We start from the raw sequence: 20,285 nt of genomic DNA on the forward strand, positions 1-20,285 counted from the left end.
AGCAATAATTAAAATGGAAGAAACCAAAACAGGCATAAACAGCAAAACTAAACGTACAGTATTGTCGTTCCACCACCACGAGTGTAAGACAGGTAATTACAGTACAGGTGCTTCACAAGAGTTACACAGCACTACAGCAAAATGCCAAGCATGTTCTTTGGGCCTCATTCAGACCTGATCGTAGGGCAAAATTTGTTCTCAAAATAGGCAAAACCATGCTGCATTGCAGTTGGGCAGATGTAAAATATGCAGAGAAAGTTAGATTTGGGTGGGCTGTGTTCAAACTGATATCTAGATTAATAAAGCAGCCAGTATTTACCCTGCAAAGAAACAAAATAACACCCCCCAAATGTAAGTCTCTCTGCACGTTACATCTGCCCCACCTGCAGTGCAGCATGATTTTCTCCATTAGAGGAGTTTGCTTTTGCAAACCAATCTGAAATCACCCCTTTTATACTTTGTAAACACTGCAGTGTCTGCCCCTGCAAAGAAAGATGCCCCACATTCTGTCCGTTATTCTGGTGGAGGACCGATGTTTCGTTTGTGCGCATATGCATTTCTTTGTAGGTGCATTCGCCGGGTACGTGAAGCCACGTGAACAGAGTGTTTGCCAGATACGAGCACCCACCACTGCCAGCGGGGGGGGGTGTGGGAAGGCGGTAAGTAATGCATAGAATTTCATAGTGTTCCCATGAAAATGACCTAGTGACACGGGTTCCAGGGAGGTCAGCTGACATCACCAGAGATGTCAGCTGCTCACCATGTTCTCTTTGAGAGCACACACAAAGCTAACACACCTCAGTATGTCTTAGTTTTACGTGCACCTACCACATCATTCGATAGTCTGTGACCATCGAATGATATGGGTGTTGCCCCACAGCTGTGTGGCTGTGAATGAAGGGTGGCCCCTTCTGCGAACGGCGGGCGAAAAAATGAATAACCCCCTCTGTGTACTCCACATGCGACTGACCTACAGACCGCTGTAACGCATTAAAATACATGTATGCACACGCTCACAGAAAGTCACGCAGACTATATAAACACCATTGTCTGCTCCTTACACATCTTCCCTGACAGACAGCCCGTGGCATCTGAAGCTACAGGAATTATTTCTGCTAAATTGTCAAAACAAGTCACATTTCTCTCTGCATCTTCTGAGCAGCAGCACAAGCAAAATGTCATCTCCAAAACCTAATCCCCCCCCCTCCTCCCCTCACTCCTTCAGGCATCTCCGTGACCTCGTATGTTCTGCACGAGACATACTCAGCCGGCGGATGGAGCCACGGATAGATCCCAGCGTGAACTCTAGCGAAGCATCCGGCGCAAACACAACATCAATCATAAGAACTAGGAATCCTTATATGAATCAGTTATCCCAAAACCGAGGGGAGACTAGAGGTAGCCAACCTTCAGGTGTGTCACCCCATCACCTAGGAGAAACCCAAGACAGACACTGCATGAGTACCCGGCAACGGGGTCACATTGGGAAGCCCTTAGTTACAGTCTCAGAGCACCACATACTGTAGAGATGATTCTGCAATACAGGTGTATTCATTACTCACTGACACTTCCCAGGTCACCCAGCAGCTGCAAAGGTGTATGCATTACTCACTGACACTTCCCTGTCATCCAGCAGCTGCAAAGGTGTATGCATTACTCACTGACACTTCCCAGGTCACCCAGCAGCTGCACAGGTGCATTCATTACTCACTGACACTTCCCAGGTCACCCAGCAGCTGCAAAGGTGTATGCATTACTCACTGACACTTCCCTGTCATCCAGCAGCTGCAAAGGTGCATTCATTACTCACTGACACTTCCCAGGTCACCAAGCAGCTGCACAGGTGCATTCATTACTCACTGACACTTCCAAGGTCACCCAGCAGCTGCAAAGGTGTATGCATTACTCACTGACACTTCCCTGTCATCCAGCAGCTGCAAAGGTGCATTCATTACTCACTGACACTTCCCAGGTCACCAAGCAGCTGCACAGGTGCATTCATTACTCACTGACACTTCCAAGGTCACCCAGCAGCTGCAAAGGTGTATGCATTACTCACTGACACTTCCCAGGTCACCCAGCAACTGCACAGGTGTATGCATTACTCACTGACACTTCCCAGGTCACCAAGCAGCTGCACAGGTGCATTCATTACTCACTGACACTTCCCTGTCACCCAGCAGCTGCACAGGTGTATTCATTACTCACTGACACTTCCCAGGTCACCCAGCAGCTGCAAAGGTGTATGCATTACTCACTGACACTTCCCTGTCATCCAGCAGCTGCAAAGGTGTATGCATTACTCACTGACACTTCCCAGGTCACCCAGCAGCTGCACAGGTGCATTCATTACTCACTGACACTTCCCAGGTCACCCAGCAGCTGCAAAGGTGTATGCATTACTCACTGCCACTTCCCTGTCATCCAGCAGCTGCACAGGTGCATTCATTACTCACTGACACTTCCAAGGTCACCCAGCAGCTGCAAAGGTGTATGCATTACTCACTGACACTTCCCAGGTCACCCAGCAGCTGCAAAGGTGTATGCATTACTCACTGCCACTTCCCTGTCATCCAGCAGCTGCACAGGTGCATTCATTACTCACTGACACTTCCAAGGTCACCCAGCAGCTGCAAAGGTGTATGCATTACTCACTGACACTTCCCAGGTCACCCAGCAACTGCACAGGTGTATGCATTACTCACTGACACTTCCCAGGTCACCCAGCAACTGCACAGGTGCATTCATTACTCACTGACACTTCCCAGGTCACCCAGCAGCTGCACAGGTGTATTCATTACTCACTGACTCTTCCCTGTCACCCAGCAGCTGCACAGGAGTATTCATTACTCACTGACACGTCCCTGTCACCCAGCAGCTGCACAGGTGTATTCATTACTCACTGACACTTCCCAGGTCACCCAGCAGCTGCACATGTGTATTCATTACTCACTGACACTTCCCAGGTCACCCAGCAGCTGCACAGATGTATTCATTACTCACTGACACTTCCCTGTCATCCAGCAGCTGCACAGGTGTATTCATTACTCACTGACACTTCCCTGTCATCCAGCAGCTGCACAGGTGTATTCATTACTCACTGACACTTCCCAGGTCACCCAGCAGCTGCACAGGTGCATTCATTACTCACTGACACTTCCCTGTCACCCAGCAGCTGCACAGGTGTATTCATTACTCACTGACACTTCCCTGTCACCCAGCAGCTGCAAAGGTGTATTCATTACTCACTGCCACTTCCCTGTCATCCAGCAGCTGCACAGGTGTATTCATTACTCACTGACACTTCCCAGGTCACCCAGCAGCTGCACATGTGTATTCATTACTCACTGACACTTCCCAGGTCACCCAGCAGCTGCACAGGTGTATGCATTACTCACTGACACTTCCCTGTCATCCAGCAGCTGCACAGGTGTATTCATTACTCACTGACTCTTCCCTGTCACCCAGCAGCTGCACAGGTGTATTCATTACTCACTGACACTTCCCAGGTCACCCAGAAGCTGCACAGGTGCATTCATTACTCACTGACACTTCCCAGGTCACCCAGCAGCTGCATAGGTGTATTCATTACTCACTGACTCTTCCCTGTCACCAAGCAGCTGCACAGGTGTATTCATTACTCACTGCCACTTCCCTGTCATCCAGCAGCTGCACAGGTGTATTCATTACTCACTGCCACTTCCCTGTCATCCAGCAGCTGCACAGGTGTATTCATTACTCACTGACACTTCCCTGTCATCCAGCAGCTGCACAGGTGTATTCATTACTCACTGACACTTCCCAGGTCACCCAGCAGCTGCACAGGTGCATTCATTACTCACTGACACTTCCCTGTCACCCAGCAGCTGCACAGGTGTATTCATTACTCACTGACACTTCCCTGTCACCCAGCAGCTGCAAAGGTGTATTCATTACTCACTGACACTTCCCTGTCATCCAGCAGCTGCACAGGTGTATTCATTACTCACTGCCACTTCCCTGTCATCCAGCAGCTGCACAGGTGTATTCATTACTCACTGCCACTTCCCTGTCATCCAGCAGCTGCACAGGTGCATTCATTACTCACTGACACTTCCCTGTCACCCAGCAGCTGCACATGTGTATTCATTACTCACTGACACTTCCCTGTCACCCAGCAGCTGCACAGGTGTATTCATTACTCACTGACTCTTCCCTGTCACCAAGCAGCTGCACAGGTGTATTCATTACTCACTGCCACTTCCCTGTCATCCAGCAGCTGCACAGGTGTATTCATTACTCACTGACACGTCCCTGTCACCCAGCAGCTGCACAGGTGTATTCATTACTCACTGCCACTTCCCTGTCACCCAGCAGCTGCATAGGTGTATTCATTACTCACTGCCACTTCCCTGTCACCCAGCAGCTGCACAGGTGTATTCATTACTCACTGACACTTCCCAGGTCACCCAGCAGCTGCACAGGTGTATTCATTACTCACTGACACGTCCCTGTCACCCAGCAGCTGCACAGGTGTATTCATTACTCACTGACACTTCCCAGGTCACCCAGCAGCTGCACAGGTGCATTCATTACTCACTGACACTTCCCTGTCACCCAGCAGCTGCAAAGGTGTATTCATTACTCACTGCCACTTCCCTGTCATCCAGCAGCTGCACAGGTGTATTCATTACTCACTGACACTTCCCTGTCACCCAGCAGCTGCACAGGTGTATTCATTACTCACTGACACTTCCCAGGTCACCCAGCAGCTGCAAAGGTGTATTCATTACTCACTGTCACTTCCCTGTCACCCAGCAGCTGCAAAGGTGTATTCATTACTCACTGTCACTTCCCTGTCACCTAGCAGCTGCACAGGTGTACTCATTACTCACTGACACTTCCCAGTTCATACAGCAGCTGCACAGGTGTATTTACAGGGACAGTGCAAGGCATCTCAATGCTCCAGGTGGGGGGGGGGGGGGATGCGACAGCTGCCGACCCGCTCCACGGGAGGGGGGTGGGGGGGTGTCATGCACGGTCGGCGGTGGGGGGGGGGGGGCTTGGTGGAGTGCGGTCTACTCTCACCTGGCCTGCCGGGGGAGTGGGGGGGGGGGGGAGGCGCCAGTTGTGCGTTCGCCACTTACCTGGCTGGCCGGGGGGAGGGGGGGCACCGGCCCTGTGTATTTATTACTCACTGCAACTTCCCAGCTCACCCGGCAGCTGCACAGGTGTACTCATTACTTAAGCTGCTTGGTTGGTATGAAAATATGGTAATGGATGAGGGCAAATGACAACTGACCTATCCCGTCCGTCAGGATGCCATCTAGATGCCCACCCTTTGGACAACTGTAACCCAATACTCCCTTTGCACATGAGAAAAGCAACCGCTCCCCCTAATCCCTCCCACGTTACAGTGGGAATCTACCTGCTGAGGCCATGTATAATAGAATCTCTCTCTTTTACTCTAACAGTTTTGATATTTCATCGCTGGTAACTTCTCTGTTAGGCCATTAATCAGCCGTCTGCTGGAAATGACTTTGTTACATTACTGAGCAATGAGTTTTGTATCCTCGTTACAATAATCTAGTCAGAAAGAATGAGCGTACAGCAGGCTAGATACAATGACTCACAATGACACACCGGGGAATGCACAATGACAATGCGCTGTCAATGACAGGGCTCAGCTCCGCCATAAGCTTCATTTAAAGACTAATGAGTTGACCCAGGTGATTTTCAGGACAATTTGTCGGTGCAACTTATTAATTAGAGGCGGAATCGTTAATTAAAGCTCTATAATAAGCGGAGATAGAAGCCCCCATGCTTCGGTTCTCCAACAGTCGTCTTTTCCACCCTCATCAGTCTCGTCGCCTCTGTGTGTCTGTCTAACGCGCTCTGTCCATCAATCGCTCATCGCCTTCAGGCCCGGCATGCTGCTTGTGATCGGATAATGATGACGGATGGTTTTACAGAAACGGCTCTAACATCACCAGGGGTGCCGACAGGTCGGCAGGGCCCGGTAAAAATGGAGGAGGCGTGACCACCAGCCTGTAATCTTTCTCCCCACTGGTTCTAGCAACGGGGGAGGGGGGGGAGCAGGATCTGGGCCCCTCCAGCAGACCTGGGCCAGGGTAAAAAGTACCTAGCCCCCCCCCCCCCCCCCCCCACCCTCTCAACGCCACTGAATGTCACCTCTACCATCACAAGCTTCCGCACAACCCAGGAATTACAGTAGATAAAAGCCATTCATGGTCGCAAGACCTGGGAATTGTCTAACCGGTCACCCTTCACCCAGCCCTGGAATAGCAATTAAGAAAAATAACCAGATGCTTAGGGCATCAAGGGAAAGGGGAACCAGGTTCCACAAAAGGGGTTCCCACAACAATATACAATACAAAATTTTCATCTGGTAACTGCCACAAGGTCCACATGAGCTCACGTGATTGGTCAGCTCAGCTGTCCTGTTCAGTCATCCAATAAGAGTTGGAACGGGGCTCAAAACAGTGTTGCCAGGCGTTGGGGGGGGGGGGGGGGGTGTGTTCCAAATTTGGAACACCCCCTGCTTTTTTGGGGACCAAAATATAGTATATCAAAGTATTTTGAGCCTTGTAACTTCTTATGGGGTTATTCCAACATGATCCTTTCTCTGGTAATTTGCCCTGCGATGAGGTAATCGCTACCAGTGATATCCCGTCCTGCGCAAACCTTGGCTTGCTACAATTACGGCAATCACCGAATAGCAGCAAATACATTCGCAATCACTCACCATCGAATTAATTTTCCAGTGTGTGCAGTCAGTGCGGAGCCCAGGAATTACTTGGTAGCTACGATAGAATCAGGCCGATCGGGGCCAGAGTTGACATCACCGACCTCACCTGAAACGTCTGGGCATGCCTGCGTTTTCCCTGACATTCCCAGAAAAGGTCTGGTTACCACCCCCAAATGCTGTCTTCCTGTCAATCAACTTGTGTACGGCCAGCGATAAAAAAAAGTAGCAGGATTTTATTGCAGGATGGGCTCATACATTTGTATGACAAACCGCACGCATGTGCATTTTATCGAATATCAAACAGCCTGCACATTACAGTATGAGATCAGGTCTGAATAACCCCCTCCCTTCACCAGACTTGTACAGCGATAAAACTTTCCTAAGTTGCTGTGTGAGTATTTGTAGTGGTGGTGGGCACTTGGGGGGTTAATCTGGTTGTTCTGCAAGGCTGGATGGAATGGTGGGGCAAGGCTCGGAAAGGGAAGCCTAAATGTTACCCTGCTCCAATCACATCTGAATCAGGCCCATTTTGCCACTTTAACCGGTAATATAAGCAGTGGTCTCTTCGCCAGACTGTGGCCCAGAATATATACTATTCCCAGCCCACCACAGACTATTGTTATTGTTCTAGTGCCAGGCAGTGATCACCACTCTGCAGGAAAAGTGTTTGGCAATCACCTTCACCTAATTAAGCATCTGCTTTGTGAGTGGGTGAAGCGTTCTCTCTTGGCAGCGAACGCTTTGATTAGGAATTCTATACGGCTGAAAAGAACAGATTTCGGAATGAGGAGGTAATGCACTTTTAACAGCATATTAACCAGTCAGCCACAATGCCCTTGACTATGATCTGCATTTGCACCCTAAACCAAACAATCCGTCTATTCTGAAATGACAACATTGTGTTGTGTTCTGAGTCTTACTGCATACGCTACTAGGGATAATGCTGACATTCCTCAGGCTGACTTCCCCCAATAGTGCGATAAGTTCAGTCATAAGAACGAATACGGTTTAAAGCAGTGATAGGCAGTGATATAACTAGACATTAGACATTGTAGTGCCCTGTGCCAGAAAGGGAATTGCCCCCCCCCCCCCTTTATATACAAAATAGGGGCAGTGACGGGGCGTGGCTTCATGGGGAAGGGGCAATTCACATTACACCACAGAGGACCTTATTCAGGTCCATTCCGAAGTCAATGGACCTGAATTTGCATCTCATGTGCAGATGCTGGGTGTGTGCGCCCACGCCCAACTGTTCGGTGGGTGCACACACACCCAACCTTGGGGGCGGTGGGCCGGGGGACTCGCCCATGGGAACGCTCAGCATTTCATAGGCGTTCCCATGAAAACTCTGGGCGTTCCCATGGAAATTACCCGGTGACGTGGGCGCCATGGGCGGGTAGCTGACATCACTGGATGCCAGCTGTCTGCCCACTTCCTTTAGAGTGTACACGCACATCTAAGGTTGCTCTGAGCATGTGTGTGTGCCTTCCACTTCATTCGATGGTCAACGACCATCAAATGACGTGGGTGTTCCCCTCAGCCTGCAAATGGATGTTTGTGTTAAACATCCATTCGCAGCCAACACGTGCGAACACACGCTGTGAGGGGGGGGCGGGCGGCCATGCAACCAGAATAACCCCCAAAGTGTGTGTCCGTTATTCACATCACACCACAAAGTGCCACTTGTACACATTCAACTGCAGCTGCACACAGGGCCATACTGCACTGTAGCAGCACACACATAATGACCCCTGTAGTGCCAGTTATAGCTATAATGCCTCCTGTAGTGCCTAGACAGTCATGTGCCAATCTTTTGACCGTGTATATAGTCCTCATGTCATCTCCCACATCACTGGTCACACTATCACTTATTGCCAGGTACATAACATATAGATAGAAATATACTGTAGGAGATCAGGAAATAATATTACATCTCAGCAGAAAGGAGACTTCCTGCACCATCACCGCTCAATTCCATATCGGAAGGCCAATCCCACCCCATGCTGGGAACTGCTGAGCAACAGAGTCCTTAAATGGGCAGGCACTTCTGAAGGGGTGGTAGATGCGTGACTGCATAGTGCGACCTCTGACATCACGCCGCACACCCTGGTTGTCGGGCAGCATCTGAGCTGAGTGCTGCACATCACAAATAAGCAAAAAAGCGCAAATCCCAGGATTTAAATCCCAGCACTTTTGGGCCTAGACCCTGGGATCCTGCCAATTCCTATTCCAGCATTGGGATCCCTAGCTCCATATCCCTCCTTTGTTTACATAACAGTAAGGAAATCAGATTGGAGAAACCAGAATAAATCGGCGGCTGTCACAGCAAAACGATCTGTGTTCCTGACAGCGGACAGAGACTCGTGTTGTTATTAATGCCTCACTCAACTCCCCACCCCACCCAGCCAACACCAGCTCATGTACAGCCAGTGCAGACACTCATTCCTGGGCTCACATAGAGCATACAGTATGTGGCCACTGTAGTGATCAGGGACCTAACATTAGGAGATGTTTTACCATGTCACACTATTATCCTGTATCGCAGGTCCCTGTAACCGCGTGATACAGGTTAGGACTCAGGGTCCCGTGGGTGCACGGAATGGTGCAGGTCCGGTGACCACACAGGATCCCCGGCATCCTGTACCTTGCGTAGGAAGTCCCATAGCACTCGGCGGGCAGGTCCCAGCGGCATCTCCAGAGGCGTCTGTGCATCGGTCGCGTGGGGTTGCTAGGCAACCGGTCCGGCGAACGACTTACGTTGTCTTCCTGTGCCTTATGCAGATTCTTCCTGGACGTGCTGCTGCTACCTTTTCTATGTGAGCCTGCTGGACTCTCAAGCATCTGGGAACCACTACCTTCCATCTTATGCCCAGTGTCGTGAGCTTCGGTCTTAGGCTTCGGTTAGGTTGCACTGTGGTGCATGTCAGTTGCCCAAGAGGAAGTTGGGCATTATTCCTCCAGTTTATTTATGTGGGTCTGTTCCCCTTTAAGTTGTGCTAGGAACAACTTGTCTGTGTGCGACGAGGTCGCCTAGTGTCTGGTTGCGACAGGGTCGCTTGACTATTGTTTTGGTTGCGATGGAGTATTTTTCATTATTATTTCCCCTACTTACTGTATGTTACTTCAGGGATTTGTACTTCTGCATTATCTCTTTAGTTGGGGTTATTAGTTTAGTCAGATTGTCCTCTTGGACCTATCCTTGGCGGTTGACGTGTGCTTGTCACCTCCTAACACCTGGCTGCACCTAGCTAGGGCGGGCTTAACTTGCCCTTTCAAATGTGGCGGCTACAGGCGAAGCCTAGGATCCCGCAGTCCAAGATCACCTGTCAGGGAGGGCCAATAGAGTGAGGTTAGAGGCAGATCCACCATACAGTCTGGGAGTCGTTCAGTTACCTCAGTTACTCCCGGATCGTAACAACACAATTATCCTGTATCGCAGGTCCCTGTAACCGTGTCACACTATCATCCTGTATCGCGGGCCACTCTGTAACCATGCCACGCGGCCACTCTGTAACCATGCCGCGCTTTTACCATATAACTCTGTCACAGACACCGTTACCATGTTTTGCCAATGTCGCAGCTGCTGTGCTTTTAGCGTCCATCTCTGAATCAGGCACTACGACAGCTGATACACAATGCAGGAATACAGGCAATAAGCGGTGTGAGATGTATTCCCTGCCCTATACCAATATGATTCATACTACAGCATAGCTGACCCTTATTGCAGGGTTACAATACAGTAAGATTGCCATTCCGAGACGTGGCATTTAAATTGTGTTAGCTGTTCTCCAATTTAATCGCAGCACAAAAACTAAGCAGAACGTCTAGTCATTTCTTAACAGCCCTTTGTGAAAGGTCAATACGAAGCTTATCTTTTTCCAATTATATTTTCCACATGTATTGCTGTGGCCTACCGGGTGCTGCACAGCTGCTGGTAAACTATAGGTAATCACAGGGCAGCAGTGACAGGTGCTCGCATCCAGAGATTACCGCCGCTCACCCCATGTCAATTGTATAATTACAAACACAGGTGACCGTGCACAGTTCCTCACTAGGCAGCTGTGGAATGTGACTGCTAAATTGTGTCACTTCATTAAAGGATCTCTCACTGTAAGGATGTATTCAGCTGGGGAGTGTATTTAACATTTCCTGGTGTTTGGGATTGTCCCACCCAGGCCAGCAGTGCTCTGCGGTAGGGGACAGTTGGGAGTCCCCCCTGCCTGTAGTTGTTCTGATGAGCAGAGCAGCGGTGAATAGATGCTGTGCATATGTTCACAGCATCTATTCAGGGAGACAGTGGGGCTGGGGTCGTGGCCAGTTATAGCTATAATGAACCCTGTAGTGCCACTTATACCTATCAGTACCTATCGGGTGCCAGTTGCTGAGCGGTAACGGGTGTTCAGCAGCAGCGGGTATTAGAATTTTAAAATAACCTGTCAAATGACTGGCCGGCCTCTGATTGGCGGAGAGAGAGCACTCTCCCTTCTGAGAAGCCGCTGGTTGCATGAGAGAGAGAGCTTTCAGCCAATCAGAGGCCGGGTAGTCATTTGACAGGATATTTTACATTTGTAATACCCGCCGCTGCTGAACACCCGTTACCGCTCAACAACTGGCACCCGCCCCGCTGCGCCTTACCGCCAGCTGCAGCACCAGACCAGGTCATACATAGGCTGAGATGTATTAAACTGAATATGCGGTAAAACACCGGTTTTACCGCATTTTCCTATGTATTAAAACCCGGCCACACTGATGCCGCATTGTAGTAGGGTACCCTATAGAAGCCTATGGGCTTCTTTTCACCGCCCGCCGCCTCCCACGCAACCCCGCCGTCTCTGCAAAACCCCCCCCCCTTCCCCTCCCTTGGGCTTACCAAGGATCCGCAGCACCCTATTACAGAGTACATAACCCAGGAGACAGTGACTTATAGCTGAATACAATAGAGGACAAGTACAGGGGACATAACCATAGTTGCAGCAGCTGACAACACAGACATAAGTATCAGGAGGCAGAGAACAAGGGATCCGCAGCGCCCTGTTACTAAGTATATAACCCAGAAGACAGTGACTTACGGCTAAACCAAACAGAGGACAAGTACAGGGCACATAACCATAGCTGCATCGACAGAGGACATTGACATAAGTATCAGGAGGCAGACAACAAGGGATCCACAGCACCCTATTACAGAGTACATAACCCAGGAGACAGTGACTTACAGCTGAATGCAATAGAGGACAAGTACAGGGCACATAACCATAGCTGCATCAACAGAGGACACGGATATATATAAGTATCAGGGGGCAGATAACCGAGGGTGTCATCAAAAACGGTTTATGTGAGAGAAGGAAAAGCACAGGAGGGAAAAGGGCCCTGCCCCTGGGGGATACTCAGTAACTCATACCTCACAACTTTGCAGACAACGAAGGAGGGACATTTGTGTGCGCGAAGGCGCACTGGTGAAATTAGGGGCGTGACTTAATGGCAAAGGAATGTGACCTACAAATTGTGTCAGTCTCGCGAGGCCACGTCCTGTTTTTGCCACTGCGGGGGCATGACTAGGCTCTGTAAGCTGATGGCCAGCCCCCAGCCTCTCTGCTGAGGGAATAGACACTGTGCGCATGTGGTGGGGGAGGGGGGACTCTCAACTGCTCCCTCCCCTGCTACGGTACACTGCTGGCCCCGGGCGGGTTGCGGGAAAGTCCCCAAAAATCGGACGTTCCCGCGTAAAGCATGACAGTTGGGAGGTATGAGTAATTTGTCTGTCAACATTTTGGGGCGCAGGTAAAGCGACTGTATTTACCTTTGTTATCGGCTGCAGACGGCTACACTCTCTTTGGAGCTCACTTGTGGAACGTCATTTCTTATTAATGATTTTTAACACAAAGCCCAACTTTCATGTAACATATGGCTGACAGATCATGCATATTCTTTCAGAACTTAACTCATTTCCCACAGTGAGATAATAAACAACCTTTTATCTTATTACAGTAAGTTGTCAGGCGCACAGTATATCTCCATTACACACTTGTGTTCCTTCAACAAATATCAGTTGTTCAGCATAAGAACCCGCAGTTTTGTTTGTTTTTTTACTCCCTGGAATCTTTAAAGTGGGGAAAAAGCAACAACACAACTTTGATCCTTTTCTATGTAACAATAACTAATATTAGAGATGTGGTCATTTACTGAGAACTATACCGGTAGAGTTAAGGGCAAAATAAAATATTTTCCCTGATAAACGTATCAGAAAACATATAGGGCCCCATTAATCACACAGCGTTAACCCCCTTTCCATTAGTTTCACCATAGAAAGGGATTATTAATAGTTCCTGCTATTTATCAAAACAGACTGTTTATTTTGGGAGCTGACTGCATCTCCATTCTAACAACATTTGGTCAACCTGGAGGTTTCTGCATATCCAGATCACAACCCCCCCCCCCCCCCCCCCCCCAAACATACCTCTGTGTGGTCCACACGTGATATACCCTAGTCTTATATGCGCCTTTCTTTATGTAATTTAAACCCATTTTGCCAACAACTCAGCAGCAGTCTCGCAGAGAGCAGTATGTCACAGTAATTAATAGCATGGTTACTGCAGCAGCTGTAATTATTAATAGCGTATGTTACACATGATATAGATCAATAGCTGTGGCATATCAGTCTGATCAAGTTCCCTACAGACACAGACTGTAATACGCATCAGCAAGTATATCAGAGGTAAAATGTCCTCTCCAGGACTCAGCACAGAACGTAATACAAGTCACATCAGCGAGTATATCAGATGTAAAACGTCCTCTCCAGGATTTAGCACAGAACGTAATACAGGTCACATCAGCGAGTATATCAGATGTAAAACGTCCTCTCCAGGATTTAGCACAGAACGTAATACAAGTCACATGAGCGAGTATATCAGAGGTAAAACACCCGCTCCACGGTTCAGCACAGAATATAATACAAGTCACAGCAGTGAGCATATCAGAGGTAATCATCCCGCTCCAGGGATCAACACAGAACGTAATACAAGTCACATCAGCGAGAGTATCAGAGGTAATACGCACGCTCCAGGGCTCAGCACAGAACATAATACAAGTCACATCAGCAAGAATATCAGAGGTTCTCAGCTCCAGGGCTTAGCACAGAACCTAATACAAGCTCCAGGGCTCAGCACAGAAGAATCATGACAGGGGTCATTTAAGTATACTTAATCTCCCTCTGCACCCCCCCCCCCCCCCCCAATAACCATAATGCTCTCTCCCTGAAGCCTATCCCCTCCCACAGCTTGACCTTAACCTTCCCCATTAATGCCTAACCGCCCACCACAACATGACCCTAACCCTCCAACGCTAATGCTTAACCCCCATACCCTACAGCCTAAACCTAACCAACCACAGCATAACCCACCCCCAATTCTAAGTGCCCTAACCCTCCCTCAGAGCACAAAAAAAATAAATATATTTACTCAAAAACCTATAGCGCCAAACTGCAGCTGAACTGATGTCCGTGAGCCTACCAGTAACTCAATGGGTGCATAAAAAATGTAAATTAGACATATGTAAACAGCGCTGTCTTGTTAGAAGTTCCAAGTGAATACTTAGAACCCACCGCCAATAACTTTATACGCAACTCTGAATATTCAAGTGTTCCCTCGGCATCAAATTGCCACAATACAGACCTAGCAATGATGCCCTATATGCACGTAAGGGTTTCTTTGAATACTCAGAAGTGGTAAATAAACACCATAAAACTCAAAACCATTCTCTGTACCACGTTAACAAATCTTCTTCACTGAATTTTCACCAATCACGTCCTTCATCCAATAAAATGTACTGACCTAAATAATAGGCCCCATGTTTCCGTAATGGTTTCTTTAAAATTTCTATATTTCTCCTGTAGATTCACCCACACTTCAAATACCACGCCCCTTAGATAGATACTCACCCCCCAAAGAGGCCCTATGTGCTTCAAAATGTATCTTTTAGTCCTTCCACAGGGTTCTCAGCAAGAATTTCCCAGACACAGTCCATAAAAAGGTGAAGATTTAATTCCCCAAAAAATGGGGTGGGTACAGGCAAACATACAGAAAAAATAAAAACAATAAAATAATACAAGTGAAACCCGCTTGCCGAACCGTACAAAAACCCTTTACCAGTATCCGGATTTGGGCAAAGGTCCCAGATGGCAAAAAAAGGGGGATAAGGTCCAACATGTTTCAGGCATGGAACTGCCAAGGTGTGGCAAGGTGTGCCCCTCACAGCAGCCTAAACTGCTAATAATCCCGCCCCACTGCACCCGAAGACTCCGCACTAGTGCCTACACCTACCCCCCCCCCCCCCACACACACACACACACCTTCCCTAACCGTAACCCACTTAAGCATCCTGCCAGTTGGATTCTGGCACCATCATCCTCATTGATGGTAAGTTTCTGACACTGGTCTCCTGATGGTAGTCAGGATGCTGCTGTTAGTATTGAGAACGCTGGAATCCTCAGCTTCTAACTGACATTTTCAAAGACAGCCTGTAATGTGGCAGTTAGGAGCTGATTAGCTGGCACTTTATCACTTTGCAAGCTTAGAACATCTGGCACTGTGTGTATGGGGGATTCTGCACTCCGGCGATTGCAAGAGGAGTTCTCCTTAGCAATAGCGCTGGCATCCTGCATAACATGAATATTCCCGCCTTCATTAAAGTTGCTCCAATCCGCAACATTTCCACGTCCAGTTTTGAAATACGAACTGTAATATACATGTCCTAGAATTTGCTTAAATTATTATTTTTGTTACAGTATTTGCTTTTTTTTTTTACTTGTCATTAGGTAGACAAGACGGGAGTGAATTAATAGCTGCACCCTTGGCAAACCATTGCTACAAAGAGAAAGTTCGGATTCCTCGCCCAGCACGGATTCACAGTCATAGAAACCTATCGTTCTTCTGACTATATTTCTTTGTTTGCTCATAAATATAATTTGATGGATCTATCCTTAAGTGTTATTTCCCTCAGATGACTCACAGAAGGCATTCAGTCTCCTCCAAGCGCCACCTCATTTGCTGTATGTCCTGATTTATGGAGACTACCTGCTGTACCCCAGCGGGGACCGACGCACTTCACCTTCTGCTAGAGCCAAATCGATATACTCTTAACATCACCGCAAGGCAGCAACTGTGACTGGAAGAGCTGAGTGTGGACATTTTATAATAACCCGTCCGGCGCTCCCAGAACTGAGGTAACTGAGTAACGGACTCTGCTGCCAACCTATGCATCAACGTCACTATCTCCCACCATTTCCTGGGAAACGCACATTTATTAAGCCACATAACACAGCACTTCCATCCATGAACAACACAAATGATTTACTGGTCCTGGGAATTGCGCTTTTATTAAGACACATCACCTAGAGCTCCCCCTCAGGGTAATAGAGAGTTTACCTGGGCCCAGGTACTTTTCAGGGGGTGTGGCCATGCACCATTAGAAAAAAAGGGTCTGAAAAGGGCTGCTGTCTTGGAGGGGAGCGGAGACAGATGCTGGAGGACCTACTGGACCTCTAGCATCTGACAGGGAAGTGCAGCATGTACAGCACTTCCTGTATGTGTACATTCTGGGAGCACCGGCTTGCTGTGAGCATTAAACCCCTGGTAACGAGCATGTAGGTAAAAAATTCCAATTAATATGGGGGAGGGGGGAGGGGGCAGATCTGATCTGATCTGAAACACTAGATCAGTGGTTCTCAAACACTGTCCCACACAGTTCACGTTTTCCAGGTTACCTGAATGGTGCACTCATTACTGACTGACACATTTTAAAAGATCCACAGGTGGAGCTAATTATTTCACTTCATTCTGAGAGGAGACCTGCTAAACATGCACTGTGTGGGGCCCTGAGGACTGACTTTGAGAACCTGTGTTCTCATACCTCCCAACATGACCCCTTCCAGGAGGGACACAATGCTCTGTTTCTGGACTTCCCTCTTAATATATGATTACCATCACCTGTTTTAAACAGGTTAATGGATAAGAACGGTGCGTCAACACAGGTGATGGTAATAATAAATTAAGGGGAAGTCCAGCAATAGAGCATTCTGTCCCTCCTGGAGAGGGTCATGTTGGGAGGTATGGTGTTCTACCTGACCCTCTCCTTCAGGGAGAAAATGCTATGTTCCTGGACTTTCCTGTTAATGTATGATTGCCATCACCTGTGAGGAAACACATTACCAGGGAAGCCCAGGAACAGAGCATTTTATCCCTGAAGGAGAGGGTCAGGTAGGCAACCCTGGTTCTACTGTAGTTACACCACTTCAACAAATGCCTGCAATGTAACTAACAAACCATAATATGCTTTCCTGTCAGTCAGTGGCGTAACAATAGCCCCACAGACCCAGCAGTGGCGGGGAAGCGCTGTATAGGTGTGGGCACTGGGGATCTGCGGGGCTATTGTAAATGACACGACAAAATGGCTGCCCCCTAATAGCAGACAATTTTTAAGGATGCTAGAGGAGGCCGCCGCCTCCTCTAACATCCCTAAAAAAACTGTCTGCTGTACGGGGGCAGCCATTTTGTTGTGTCATTTTTCATTACTGCAGGAGACGGAGCCCGGAGGCTATCTGCGGTGCCGGACTGAATGCGGGGCCGGCGGCGGCGGCATGCGGAGGGGTAAGGTAATTTTTTGGCGGGGGGGGGGGCGCCACAATATTAGTTACGCCTCTGGGTGGGGGGAAATCACACAAACATTGTTACACCACTGCTGTCAGTCATACACCATATGGTAAAATACAGGATTCTAGAGGTGGGTTTACAATGCCTTAATTTAAAGTGAGAGTTGTCGACCCATGAACAGTTATAGTTAGCAGTTATACCATAGTACAGGGGTGGCCAAAAATCCAAATCACCTAGCTGGTAAACAGGTGTAGTCATTAATAACTGTCACATTTACACACCTGTGCTGCATTCATTACTACTATAGATCCACAGGTTCTCTGAGACACATGAACTGTGGTTAGATCCTGAGGACAGGTTTGGCCACCGCTGTCTTAGTGGGCGGGATTAATATACATCGCCGCCCACCTGCCGCGATGCCAGCGCATATGCACTAACATATGCATCTGGCATCGCGGTGCGGTTACGGAGGTTCCCTGCGATACCTGAACGTGTGGGGAGTCTCCGTCATCTCCCAGCCACCTACTGCTACTGCTCCCCTCATGCTGGGGACAGCTAAGCAGGCTGTCCCCAGCGTCTCCTCCTCCCCCTGCAGCCGGAAGGACATCCGGCTGCCTTGCTAGGGGGAGGAGGGGTTTACCTTCCGGGGTCCAGGAGGACCTTTCAGGAAGGTAAGCTGGGGGGGGGGGGGGGGGGGGGTGGAGATACCCCACTACGTGGTATCGGTGCGGCCGGGTTTTAATAAATAGGAAAATTAAAACGGGGGTTTTACCGCATTTTTCGCTTAGTACATCCCGCCCAGTGTGTCTAAAGTTGCTCACACATGGGGCCTTATTCTGATTGACTCACAAGGCTGCAAAATTCGCAGCCTTGTAAGTACATCATATGCCGACCTCCGGCCGCAGTGCCGGCCCCCTCACACGTCATGCCCCCCCCCCGCATGGCAGCGAATGGATGACTTACATATTCATCCATTGGCAGTGACTAATCTAGCCACTCTAAACTGCGGGCGCCCTGTGCAAGGACAGGGTGGGTAGATGACATCCGGTGATGTCAGCTGCCTGCCCCCAAATGTCCGTCACGGCCTCATTACCAACGGGAGTGCGCATGGAATGCAGGGCGTTCCCATATGGTTATGGGGCAGTCCAGCGTCCCCCACCCTTCACCGCCCCCGCACGCCATCTAGGGTGCGTACACCCGGCGAACCAAATGTTTGCCGTGGGTGCACACACCCTGTGTCTGCACATGCGCATGGAGGACCGAAGGAATCAGAATAGGCTCCATGGTGCTATTGTACCAGGCGATGTTATGCGCGCTCCGGCGTTCATCATATCGGAAGGTACAAAGAGTTTGTGCAGCACGTACTTTTTGGACTAGATCGCAAAGCATCTAGTACAGAACACACACTGCTGTAGCATATCACATGTACAGTAGGAATCGGGACATCTGTCAGAATGAACTTAGGTCTACAGTCATTAGGTCTACCCCACTAGGTCGACTGGCAGGAAGGTCGACCTGACTTAAGGTCGACATGGGCCAAGGTCGACATGACTTAAGGTCGGATTTGCATAAAGGTCGACATGAGGAAGGTCGACTGGTCATAAGGTCGACATGGGTTAAGTCATGGGTTAAGTCATGTCGACCTTAAGTCAGGTCGACCTTCCTGCCAGTCGACCTAGTGGGGTAGACCTAATGACTGTAGACCTAAGTTCATTCTAATAGATGACCGCATCCCGTACAGTATGGGTGGCATTACATAAAGTGCAGTGCATGGAACATTCCAGAAATATATAAGGCCAGGCATCACATTGACCCTAAAACCAAGTGTTACTTCAACCTCATTATTTCTATTTTACACATGTATGTACCAAGGAGATCATACCTCAAATACATTACAGGTTTAAAAGGAGTTTATTAAAAATACACAATTGTGTTATCACACTATGTGTCCTGTTTTATATGTGCCAGGTATGTGTACTGTATGTGTGTCAGCACCTACGTCTAAACACTCACCATTGTCACTGCAGGTGCTGTGAGGGTCTGTCGGGTCCTCTGTCAGGAGGGCTCCAGCGCCTGGCACTATGATCCTTTGCAGGCTTCCCCCTAGGGTTTGCTGTGCATACCAGTTAACAAACTGCAGCACCTTCCCAGGATGGCTGCACAGGTGGACAGAATCCTGATTACAGCATGGCCTCAGACCAGTGGTTAACCCTGTGTGTGCCTGAGGTTATTCAAGCCCCTGTGTGCACTCTAGGATATTTTCTTGCTGACCATGGAAATATGTGTGAGGTGCACGCATATGTAAGGTTGCTCTGATGAGCAACCTTATATATCTGCGTACGCTTGGGGGGAATATATGCGGGCATATCCCCCGCATGTCCATCACTCTCTTCATGCAGGACTTCTTACAGAAAAGTGAGTGCTGGTCACACATATAAGAAGAAATTTACTAAGACTACGAATACAAAAAATCGTATTCTTAATGCAAATAAATACGACTGCATACGGCTGTTTCAGCCGTATGAAAAGTCGTGTTCCGGAGGGGAATTTACAAAGCAGTCAAATACGACTGCTTTGTAACCCTCCGGGGCTGGTTTTTTAAAACCAGCCCCAGGCTCCAGGTCCGGGGCTGGTTCCCAAAATACGGGGGACAAATAGGGGTCCCCCGTATTTTAAGAACCAGCCCCAGGCCAAACCAGCCAGCAGGGTAATGCCACAGCCGGGGGACACTTATTATATAAGGTCCCGTGGCCAAAGCATTAACCCTACCGACCAGTCAGCCTGGCCAGGGGCCCTGGGGGATGTGGGGACCCCCCCCAATAAAGGCCCCCCCCCCCCCTCCAGGACTTACCTGACCAGGCTGAAGCCTGGTGCTGTCCTCGATGCCCCTGGGC

General features: G+C 49.0%; 1 protein-coding gene across 4 annotated transcripts in view; it reads right to left on the minus strand.

Moving 5' to 3' along the window:
- The window catches only part of LOC146042715 (opioid-binding protein/cell adhesion molecule homolog), a 503,537-nt gene that overhangs the window by 300,322 nt on the left and 182,930 nt on the right, over positions 1-20,285 (minus strand). The window contains exon 1 of one of the 4 annotated variants that reach the window (XM_083162897.1): positions 19,405-19,535. The exons of the other annotated variants lie outside the window; for them this stretch is intronic. The gene's annotated coding sequence lies outside the window, so the exon portion shown is untranslated. Of the gene's footprint in view, positions 1-19,404; positions 19,536-20,285 lie in introns of those variants that run through there. 4 annotated transcript variants of the gene reach the window in all.

This window comes from Crinia signifera, chromosome 19, assembly GCF_055691185.1.
Source record: "Crinia signifera chromosome 19, ASM5569118v1, whole genome shotgun sequence".
NCBI lineage: Eukaryota > Metazoa > Chordata > Amphibia > Anura > Myobatrachidae > Crinia > Crinia signifera.